General features: G+C 44.3%; 1 long non-coding RNA gene across 1 annotated transcript; it reads left to right on the top strand.

Moving 5' to 3' along the window:
* Positions 1-2,195: 2,195 nt before the first annotated feature.
* Positions 2,196-9,474, top strand: LOC146206716 (uncharacterized). The gene is made up of 3 exons (XR_014704496.1): positions 2,196-2,274; positions 3,823-4,026; positions 8,973-9,474. It is a non-coding gene; the product is annotated as an uncharacterized LOC146206716 (long non-coding RNA).
* Positions 9,475-10,237: the final 763 nt, after the last annotated feature.

The raw sequence follows: 10,237 nt of genomic DNA, 5'->3' as shown, positions 1-10,237 counted from the left end.
ATGCGCTATACACGGGCCTGTGAAAAATTCAATAGACAAAGAGGCTGTCCCAATTACTCTGAACTTGCTTTAATGATGAACGAGGGCACTGTTATATGTGGGAACCTCGGTTCGGTTCTCACTCTAGTCGATCTCCTCAGGTCCCGTCCTGAGAAATGATGAGCTGTTTGGAGGAATGGGCAGAGACTTACGGCAGAGAAGACATTACATGAGATTTATCTACATACTCACAGGAGTACAGGAAAGTCACATGAGAGGAATTTGTTAGGTCTCGACCGTGAGAACGCGAATCCGACAGACCACCACCTTGGCTTGCAACACAACACGAGTGGAATTCCTCGTCCGGACGTCGAGTCGGCGTTCTGACCGCACAACCATACAGCTCGCCCACGCGAGCTTCGCTGATCCGATCACGTCATACGCCTTATCAATAATTAACCACTCGATTACAAATACACTTCTTCGTTTCACACTCGCACGTTCGCACACAGTTTTCAAACATCCGCTCTCCGTGCTGACGCACCACTCACTCCTTTGCCCATTTCTTCACGTGCCCGCTCTCATTGTCGACGCACCACGCACTGCTGCTCGGTGTCCCGTGATCGTACTCTCTCGCATCAAAGCATGGACGCTGTATTTGCTGCGCACTAAGCCCATTCCAAAAAGAAAACACCACTACCAAAACAAGGTAAACACGGATGGCACGGCGCCAGCCACCGCGGCGCCGAATCGTCGGAGGGACCCTGAAGATGGGGGTTGTCAGTTTACATGTTCCCATGCACACACACGGGACGCTCACGTTTGGTTCAAGGTTCACGCAGCCGCCGCCAAGGCGGGAATTCCCGGCGCAATAAGTAAGCAGCTGACGTTACGGCTGGCAGGCAGCAGCGCATATCATCGCCACCCGCGGGAGGCGCCGTTGCCGAACGTCCGTGCCCTTGCCAACGGGTGAATGCGCTGCCTGCAAGACGCCACAACGGGGGAAATGGTTTGATTGGAAACTCTGCAAAAAAAGAAAACCGTATCTCCAAGTAGGAAATTCGCAGGAATGAGTCAATCAGCTCAAATATGAGTACTTTGGTTGGTCTGTTGTCGTCCTGAAATTCGCCCGGCCAGCGAACAGGCCGAACACCGTTGACGGACACTGTTTCCTGCTTGTTTTGGTTGCCGAACACTGTCACACCGAGGTAACACTGCAGCAACCTGTTTGGCTTCCCGACTGTTCGTGCGGTGTGACATGCTGTTGGGGAACAAGTTGGTTCGGAAACTTGTTGACAGCTTGTTTGGCAAACTTGTTTGGTTGAACACTGTCACACCGAGGCAACACTGCAGCAACCTGTTCGGCTTCCCTGCTGTTTCTGCGGTGTGACATGCTGTTGGGCAACAAGTTTGTTCGGAAACTTGTTGGCGGCTTGTTTGGCGAACTTGTTCGGTTGATGTCGCTGTTGTGTTTCTGCAGTGTGACTCCGCCTTAACAGACTCGAGACTTCTTTCAAACATTTCCGGGCTCTCAAAACAGGTTGCATAGAGAAATGTGCTTTTACCGCATTTTCTTGGCCAATAAAATATACGCAAGAAACTAAACTGAGAAAGAAACAAGCGCCTAATGAATCGGGCGAACAAACGACTAATCTAGCAGATAGAATGATGCTGACGGTGCGGATATATGAGAAAAAATGTAAGCATCGTATGCAACTACCTTATAAAGAGGTGGCAAGTCGTGGTACCGAGATGCTTACCTCAATAATTTTCAACAAACTTGCTTCAAATCCTCATTTCAGGGTGATTGAAGTATTCCACTCGATTGAGCACTATTGTATGAAAGCATTTTCGTTGGTATGCTAAAAGTGAGCAAACTATTCGTAGTAGAACACAGCATTCACAAAATACAACTTGAACAGGTTTGGGTGTTGTAAACAAAACAGCTAGGCGCCTCTCCAGGACGACGACGCGCTTCGCTGCTGACACAGAGCCCTACATAGATGAGCAGCAACAGCAGCGCATCGTTCAAGGCTGATTCAAGTCCTGTCATCTAGGAAACGCTTGCTAAACGGAGGGTACAAAACCAAGACCATCGATCTGCTGAAAAAGCGATTACTAAAAAGCTCGAAGGATGACGCGACAATCGCTTAGCCGGCATGACGGCGGCAGTTGTATTTTGTTTCAAAGAGGGCGCTCCGTTCTTTAGTCCATCCAACGGCCGCTCGTTCGCTCGGCTCGACGTTCGGTGGCACCGCGCACGGAAAATGCTTCTTTCTTCAAGAAATATTCCATGTAAGTTCTCAAATTTTTTCATTCAGGATTTATAAAGCGTTTGTGTATATTGGAGCAAAATATTAGCCTCTTAGATTGAGCATTTTTTAAATTACAAGCGTTGTCTTACATTTCATTGTTGCTGCAGGCTGCGTAAGCCATGTGCTAGGGAGATTTGTCTTCTTTTAGCATATTTCTTACGTTGTTAACTTTTCAAAAGTGGTTCTCAAGTATGCGCGACTTGATTCCGATCATTTTGCAGCTTATTTCAAGTTAAACCGTTGCTGTTTTGCAGAGTACTGATTTCCTAAAGTAAACAACTGCGTCGCATCGTAGCCCTAAAAGCCAACTTCGGATATTCACGGCGTTACAGTGGCTGGAACGGCGTATAGCCGTCACTTGGCTCGGCCGCTCGGGTTCCCTCGGGTGACCTCGGGCGGAGTCGGTGGAGTCCGGGCAAAAGCATATATTTTCGTGTCTGGTGCGATAAAACGCTAACGCATGAGTCGCGCGGCAGCACTATGCGCAGTGAGCTGAGGACCGCTAAAGCTTTGCCGCTCGGCGCTGTCGCCCAGGTTCTGGGTTTTTAGAAATCGCTCATGATGCTGGAACCAGCTCGCGAGGCAGCCAATCGCAAAAGGCTTTGGGGTACTCACCTTCGTTGTTTTGTTTTTTTTTTTTGTTTTTTTGCATGCAAAGTTTGTTTCCCTTGTCCGGTATGAGCGAAAATCCTGCAGACGCTCATTTCGTCTGATCCGTGCATATATGAGCGCATCGAGACGGTTTAGTAAAAGCTTGGTAGTGTAGTATTGCAAAAAAAAAAAAGGCTAGTGTGGCTAGATATTGCTAATTTTCGAAAGTTGCAGAAAAACGCCACTGCTTTCAATCATGTCTGCATCGCAGTATAGTAGCACGCCGCTGCGCTGGGACCATTTTTTTGGGGTGGCGGGGGGGGGGGGGGTGACAGTGCTCCCCCCTTTATTCCAGTGTTAAGAATGCCTGAAAACCTTTCTCTGACAATGGCCTGTGCGTGGGGAACTGCATCCCAAGCAGCGTGGACTGTGGTAGATGCATGTACTGCACCTAACTATTATCCCTGAATCAGGTTCTGTCGCCACTGTGCATGAATTCCTGCCTCATAGGGAAGCCGACTTGTAGGTTTTGCAACTGATCTGTTATAGCATGTCCAGCAGGGCGGGAGCCTTCAATGTGAGCGCTGGGTGGGCTCAGACAATTTCAGTTCCAGGCCGGGTTCGGGTTTGTAGCATGTGGCCCGGGTCGGGCTCAAAATTAATGCCCGTGCACACCTCTAGTCGCGTCGGTTGTGTAGCACACGTTTGGCGCCCGTGCATGCTTTTGATTTTGTTCTCCGCACCATGACACTTTGCTCCAGCATCAAGACTGCATGAAACATCAGTATGCATTTTCCGGTCGTTATGCTAACTGATCGCCCCACTGCCCTGGCACAGCTATGTTATACCATGTGTAACATAGAGTTGCAATCGTGGTATGCTTTTATCATGATTTAGAGGCATCGATTTAATGGAGACTTTCTTTCCTTGCATTTAGGGCTCTTAGCTCTATAACGCCCGCAGTCCAGCTGCTCCACTTGTATCATCGCACTGCTTTTGCACAAGCAATCATCTGCCATCAAAGGAGTGCTGCGTGAATGTGAGGCAGACAACATCATCATCATTTTGGTGCTGCACAACCTGTCAACAACTGTGGGAGCCTTGCCATGAAACATGCTGTGTGTAAGGAAGCATTGCCTCGGTACGTATGACACATTGCCTTTGTTTTGCTTTATATAAAGGCTTTAAAAAAGGCTCTGCTGGCTTTTCGCTATATGATTGCATGCTATATGACTTTTTCTAGCTTTTTAGCTCAAGACTTACTTGTTCAGAAGTCTTGCCCACAGTATGCAGAAAATAATATCCTTCATGTCCCTGGCAGTGCTTTAATAGCTGGTGCTATATTTCGTTGCTTTATTTCAACAGTATGTGGCTATTTCAAGTTGAGGCATGATTGAGTGAACCTGTGGTGTAATAGCACAATAACGGACATAGCTTGTTGAACTGACGAAGTAGTTGTCATTTGCGTAACACGGGAGAGCAGGTGCTTTAAGTGATGGAATATTTAGCATACTTGATTATGCTTGCATTACAAGAATTCGCAGGAAGCCTGTATTGAGGTTTCAGAGAAGAAAGCCATTACGTATTCCTCAGGTTATTTGCCTTCCACTCTCCCTTCATTACTGCTGCCTGCACTGTATGTATTTGTTCATACAGACATGCAGTTACTGACTGCTTGTACATTTCTGGTTGCCTACACTGGCTTCAGTAATGTAGATGTAATATTACTTTGATCTAAACCAGGCTATTTACTTTGCTCAAAGTGACAATTATAATTAATTCTCTCCCCAAGCCATTGAGATTTGCCATTAGCTCCCAACTCGCTTTATTCGCAGCTGCAATGAATTTATTCTGTAACCCTAGAGCAAGACATTTGCAGAAAGGAGATCATCATGCAATACTCGTGCAAATTTTGTAAATTTTAGAGGACATTCTGTTTGTTTTTGCATATGCTTCGGTGTTCGGAAAACAGAGCAGACTAGCTTACAGTGCAGGAGGGGTGGGCTGCAAGACAAAAGGAAATTATTAGTGCAGCTGCTCATTCAGGCGTGCATTCCTTGTGCATTTATTGCTCTTATATATGTGCACCTTTGCCTGCATGCTTGCCAGGGCTTTCCCCATAATGGATGGCAGTGATCTTGCCGCCCGCCTCTCGGGGGACTGCCCTTTACCAACTACTTGCCCACAACCAACTCACCTCCTGGGCTTCAAATTTGTCATACTCAAGGACGATTTTCTGTGTTTGATGTTACCAGTGACGTCACTTAAGATACGCAGTGTGCATCATTGGTCCATTAGTTTCATTTCGGGATGTTGTCACCCCTTATATTCCCTACTCATATTTCTTCTTCTACATCCCCTTGCAACTGCCAAACGAAGTAAGACGTATAAAACTGCCAAACTCCCGCAGTCTCTAAATGCTAAGTCAACAACCAAAAAGCTTTTACATGTCTAAATAAAAGTAGAAATGATCCGCCGATTATTTTTTTGATTGTCATGTCTAGTCAGACGGTTTAGTGAACTGCCACATGACCAAGCAAATTGCAACTGTAAGTGCACTGAGGAGTCATGCGTTAGAGCAAGCATATGGATCTTGTGTTGCTTAGCTGCTTAACTCCAAATATCCTCCTTTGTCAGACAAGATATTTTTTTAGAAAACTGGATGAGCCTGAAGAAAGCAGATTGGATTCTTAGCAGCATTGTTATTTCTTACACGTGCGTTCTATCCCTGTATACATGAACTCGACAGAATTGGGTTGAATACGTCTGTCGAGTGAAAAATCAGTTCTGGGGTTCATGTATACACAGTCGGGTCGAGTAAAATAGGCGGCGGAGCGGGTTGCGTTAACTCGCCTGCAGGGGGTAGGTTAATTCGCTTGACCCGCTTATCTAAAGGCATGTAGACACTGTCCAGTCAGGGAGTCTAGTTATGGGGAACTCTGGGCTATGAAAAATCCTCTGGAGCGGCGACGAGCGTCACTCGAAATGAATGCTTTTTAGCGCTCATCAACGATAAAAAATAATCGAAGCTCTCGATAGTAAAAGGCAATGGGATCAAATACGAGTAAGAACTTGCACAATAACTTCGAATCTCGATGCAACGCTCTGCTACGATACTTACTCACTAGAAAGCGAGTTCATGTAGACATCAGCCGGGTCGAGAATGATGACCTTGCTTACTACACGCTGATTCAACCCGGTGCTGTCGAGTCCATGTAAACAGGGCTATTGTACTTGTAATTTTAGGTGAACTCTCATTTCGTGTATTGCACATTAAATTTGAGTGATATTGGTGCTTTCTTGCGTATGTGCTGTTTTGTTCTGCAAACAGTACTATTTCTCCAGACACAATCTTATTTTTAATTTGAGTACAAAATATTGTCCATTTTTGAAAAAAAAACAATTTGTGAGTCTGTTAAGAAATTTTGATTTTGAAATATATTCACAAAATAGCAACATTTTATAGATACTGAAATGTAAAATGTGTGCGAAACAACTTTTCAGCTCAGGATTAAACTGGGTTTTCAAGGAACTTATTGTGATAGGGTGAAAGTGAAAAATCACTGTCATGCTAGATGTATCGTTTTTTTATGATCTCATAGTCACATGAAGCATTGTATTTTATGGTGTGCTTAAGCAATGAAAATAATATTTGGCCTCAGATATTCAGGCAGATTACTATTCTCTATACCAACAACTACTATGAATGGGTTTTAAGAAATCAGATGCCCGAGCACCACACCTGTTACCTGGACATAAAATCACCCATGTATGCCTAACTGAATATAATCTTGCACGTGGAAGGTTGCCGATGGTATGGCCATATGATTAGCTGTGATGAAGGAAAATGCATACCTGGTAGGCTGCTAGCTGATAAGGAAGTACAATATCATTGTACTTAGATCTAGCATAACATTTTCCTGCCTATGCAAAGTAAATTTCTAGTACTTGCTCAATTGCTCATTGCAGGCTGCCTGTAATAATTTTAGCTGAACAAGCATGCACTGTATGATTACTAGAACTTCTTGTTGGGCTTGTTCGTGTTTAGTTATTATAAACTGAAGGCGCCAAAACAATGCACGCACACAAGAAAAAAACGGGACAGAGTTCCACTCACAACTGATTTATTGTGCAGAACAGAGTACATATATATCTCACTGCAGGCACATGCCCAAGGAACACATTCAGCTACATCACATTCAGCATCATGTAGTTTAACATAAGGTATGTTCAAGAAATGCTTTCTCAGAGAAAGAGGCTGTGGTATGAGGCATGGGCTTCTTGAACATATCTTATCTTAAACTACATGATGCTGAATGGGTTCTTTGCGCATATGCCGGCAGTGAGATATATATGTACTTTATTCTGCACAATAAATCAGTTGTGAATGGCGCTCTGTCCCGTTCTTTTTTTCTTGTTTGTGTGCATGTTGTTCTGGTATCTTTAATTTATAATGAGCACTGTATGAAAACTATTCCTTGGTACATTACAATTAAGGCAAATGTTTATAGTAGAATGCAGCAAGCAATAAAGCTGTGAAAACTAAAAAGCTGGAACTTGAAATGGTACGGTTATCTTGAGAATATTATATGCGTACACAGCCTTGAGAATATCTGCGATCTACACATCTCCTTCAGTTAGCCGATTGAAGATAGCTTGATTGACTCTGTCAGGGCAATTATTTCTTTATTCTGGCCGCAGTAATGTATGCGTGCCTGTAACTGGTGTACTGCAGAAAAATATTCTTTAATGTGTTCTTTAATATCATCCAGTCTTGCATGCTCAGTAATCCATATTGTCTATTGCAGGAATGTTTAAGTATTTTTTAAAAATTGAAAGTTCTGGAGCCTGAACCGTCAGATTTTCAGGAACTGTAATTCTATATGAACACTAAGCATCTACCTGAAGTTATCGGTTTGCCGGAAGCAGGTTTTTACTTCCAAATATCTTTCTTTTGTATCTGGAATGGATATTATTTTGCATATAGGTTTATCATCCCTACGTCATAAGATGCTGCATGCCTTTGCAGGCCCAGAAACCTGTCGCAAAGTGCTCTAAAAGAAGAATGTGTGGCAATAGGCCTTCAATATATACAGTAAAACCCCTTTATAGCCACTGAGGCCAGCGAAAATATTTACTATATCATGGTCTTTACTGTATCAGTGGTCTGTGATGACATGGTCCTGAAAGTGCTGTCTAGTAGTTAAATAGGCACTTACTGAACACGTCTTGTTGCTTAATGAAAAAAACCTAAATACCTTCCATCTCGCTTTTATCATCTCTTTGTGTAATTTTTTCATTATAAAATTTCTCTACATCTTGTGGAAGTACCTTTGAAGCACGAAGACGTGATTACGAATGCAACCAAGTTCGATTTCATGTAAAAACTAAAGCCTTGCATGAACATGGTGTCCCTTTTTGCTCTTTCTGTCTTTTAAAAGGCAATAAGTAATAAATTCGCATGGCACTCAAGTGCTGTAAGACCTTACTCGCTGCACCTCCACTTTCTGCCACCACTGCCTCATGATTTGTACTGCACATTGCAGTGAATGTTGACCCATTTCTTTCCCTTCCCTATTTCTTGCTGCACGTTTACTCCTTTACTTCCTGAATGGAACACGCTGCCTCCTTGCTATGTTTGTAGACAGCTTTACTTTTTTCTTCTTAGCGCTGCGCGCTTTCCCTCACGGCTCCAAGGCTTCTGTAAAGTAGGCTTCTTCTGACTGCTGCTACGGCTAGTAGTAAAGCCACCTAAACGAACACTCGGGGTTATTGTTCTGTTTTCAAATACAAAAAGTCTTGGCTTCGCGACTCTAGGTAGTGCGCGGGAGTCGTCGCCAGGGTCAGAAGCACTTTAACCGATTTTTACCAAAAACATCTTTACTATAAAGGGGGAAAATGTACAGTTGCTTATGGAAGATGAACTGGGACTTCAGTTTCACTTTACTATATCAGAGGTTTTACTAAGCGGGGTTCTGTATTTTGTACTCGATCGTATAGAGCACCCAGACTTCAAATATGTGTTTGGATAAGTGTTGAGAAGGTGAGGTTAGATCTTATTGTGATATATGCTTGTCTTCTGTGCAGATGTGATTTGTAAGACCCACGGACCAATCTCCTCAACAAACTGTTCCTGAACAGTTGTTTCCTGCGGGGTGCCCAGCTTACTACCTGGGCCATGTGCTTCCCCCGCCCCCTCAACCTCATCACTTGATCCATTGACCCTTCACTGCCAACTATCATGCTCAACACAGTCCACTGCCATTTTCCATCCATGGTGGACACTGCCCTGAAATGCACCCATGCTCAGCCTCCTATTCCTGCAACACCTCTCGCACTACAAGGCTATAGTGCATCAACCCTGCTCAACATGTCCAGCCCCTTCCATCATGACCAATGCACACTGCACCCAATCACCTCTACCTGCACTACCTGGTCATGTGCTGCTTAGTGCCCTGTTTCCAATTACACCTACTAGCCTCTCCCATATTAACCCTGTATCCAATGCCTCCTGCACTGCATTTTGGCCCTCTGATGTCCTTGTGGCATTTACATGTATATGAGCTCTCAATAAAATGTTTTCGGAAAATATTTTGCTTGCCTCATTTAATTGCATGGTTTTTATGGCTCCTTAGGGAGATGACATGCAAGGTGGTATTGGGAAATGACTGCATTAGAAAACCACAATTATCAGAGTGACAGTTGAGCAAATGGCAGCAGTAAGGGCAAGGGTGAAATAACTGCATGGCTAAAGGTGGCTTAACAGTGGCAGGCCACGTGTGCCGATGAATACTTGTTGCACGCCAATAAATACCAATATATGATACTAGCGGCACGGCCGGTTTATTGCCAATGTCAGTTGGGCCAATGAATACTAGTGGCATGCCAATACGTGACACTAGGGGCACGGCCAGCTGATAGCCTATGTTGGCAGTGCCAAGACAGGTGCAATGTTGGCATATAAGCCGGACCAATATATAAAAATGTAGTAATTTCTCAAAAAGCCAGTGTTACGCCAATGTTGGTACCAATTTTTGTCGACGTTGGGCCGGGATTGGTGCGATGTTGGTGTGCTGCCTGGGGCGTAGGAGAAATAATTTCTTCACGTGAAACTCGCGTTTTCTTTTTTTAATAATGAAAGCCCAAATTCGGAGTTTGTTGGTTATAACCTATTCAGCGAAATTCGCCTCGGTGCTATTTTTCGAGGTTTATTGGTATATGCCGGAAACACGGAACCCCAGCTATACGCACTACAACGAAGACCGCTCTATCACACTACCGATACGCATGCGCACAACTGCCCTCCTTTCTTTTGGTCGGCACAATACTCTTGGTGACATTGTCACGTAGTG

The sequence above is a fragment of the Amblyomma maculatum genome, chromosome 1 (genome assembly GCF_055883805.1).
Source record: "Amblyomma maculatum isolate TAMU_Amacu chromosome 1, ASM5588380v1, whole genome shotgun sequence".
Taxonomy (NCBI): Eukaryota; Metazoa; Arthropoda; class Arachnida; order Ixodida; family Ixodidae; genus Amblyomma; species Amblyomma maculatum.
The sequence above is the reverse complement of the archived record's forward strand: the minus strand, read 5'-3'. Positions and strand labels throughout refer to the sequence as shown.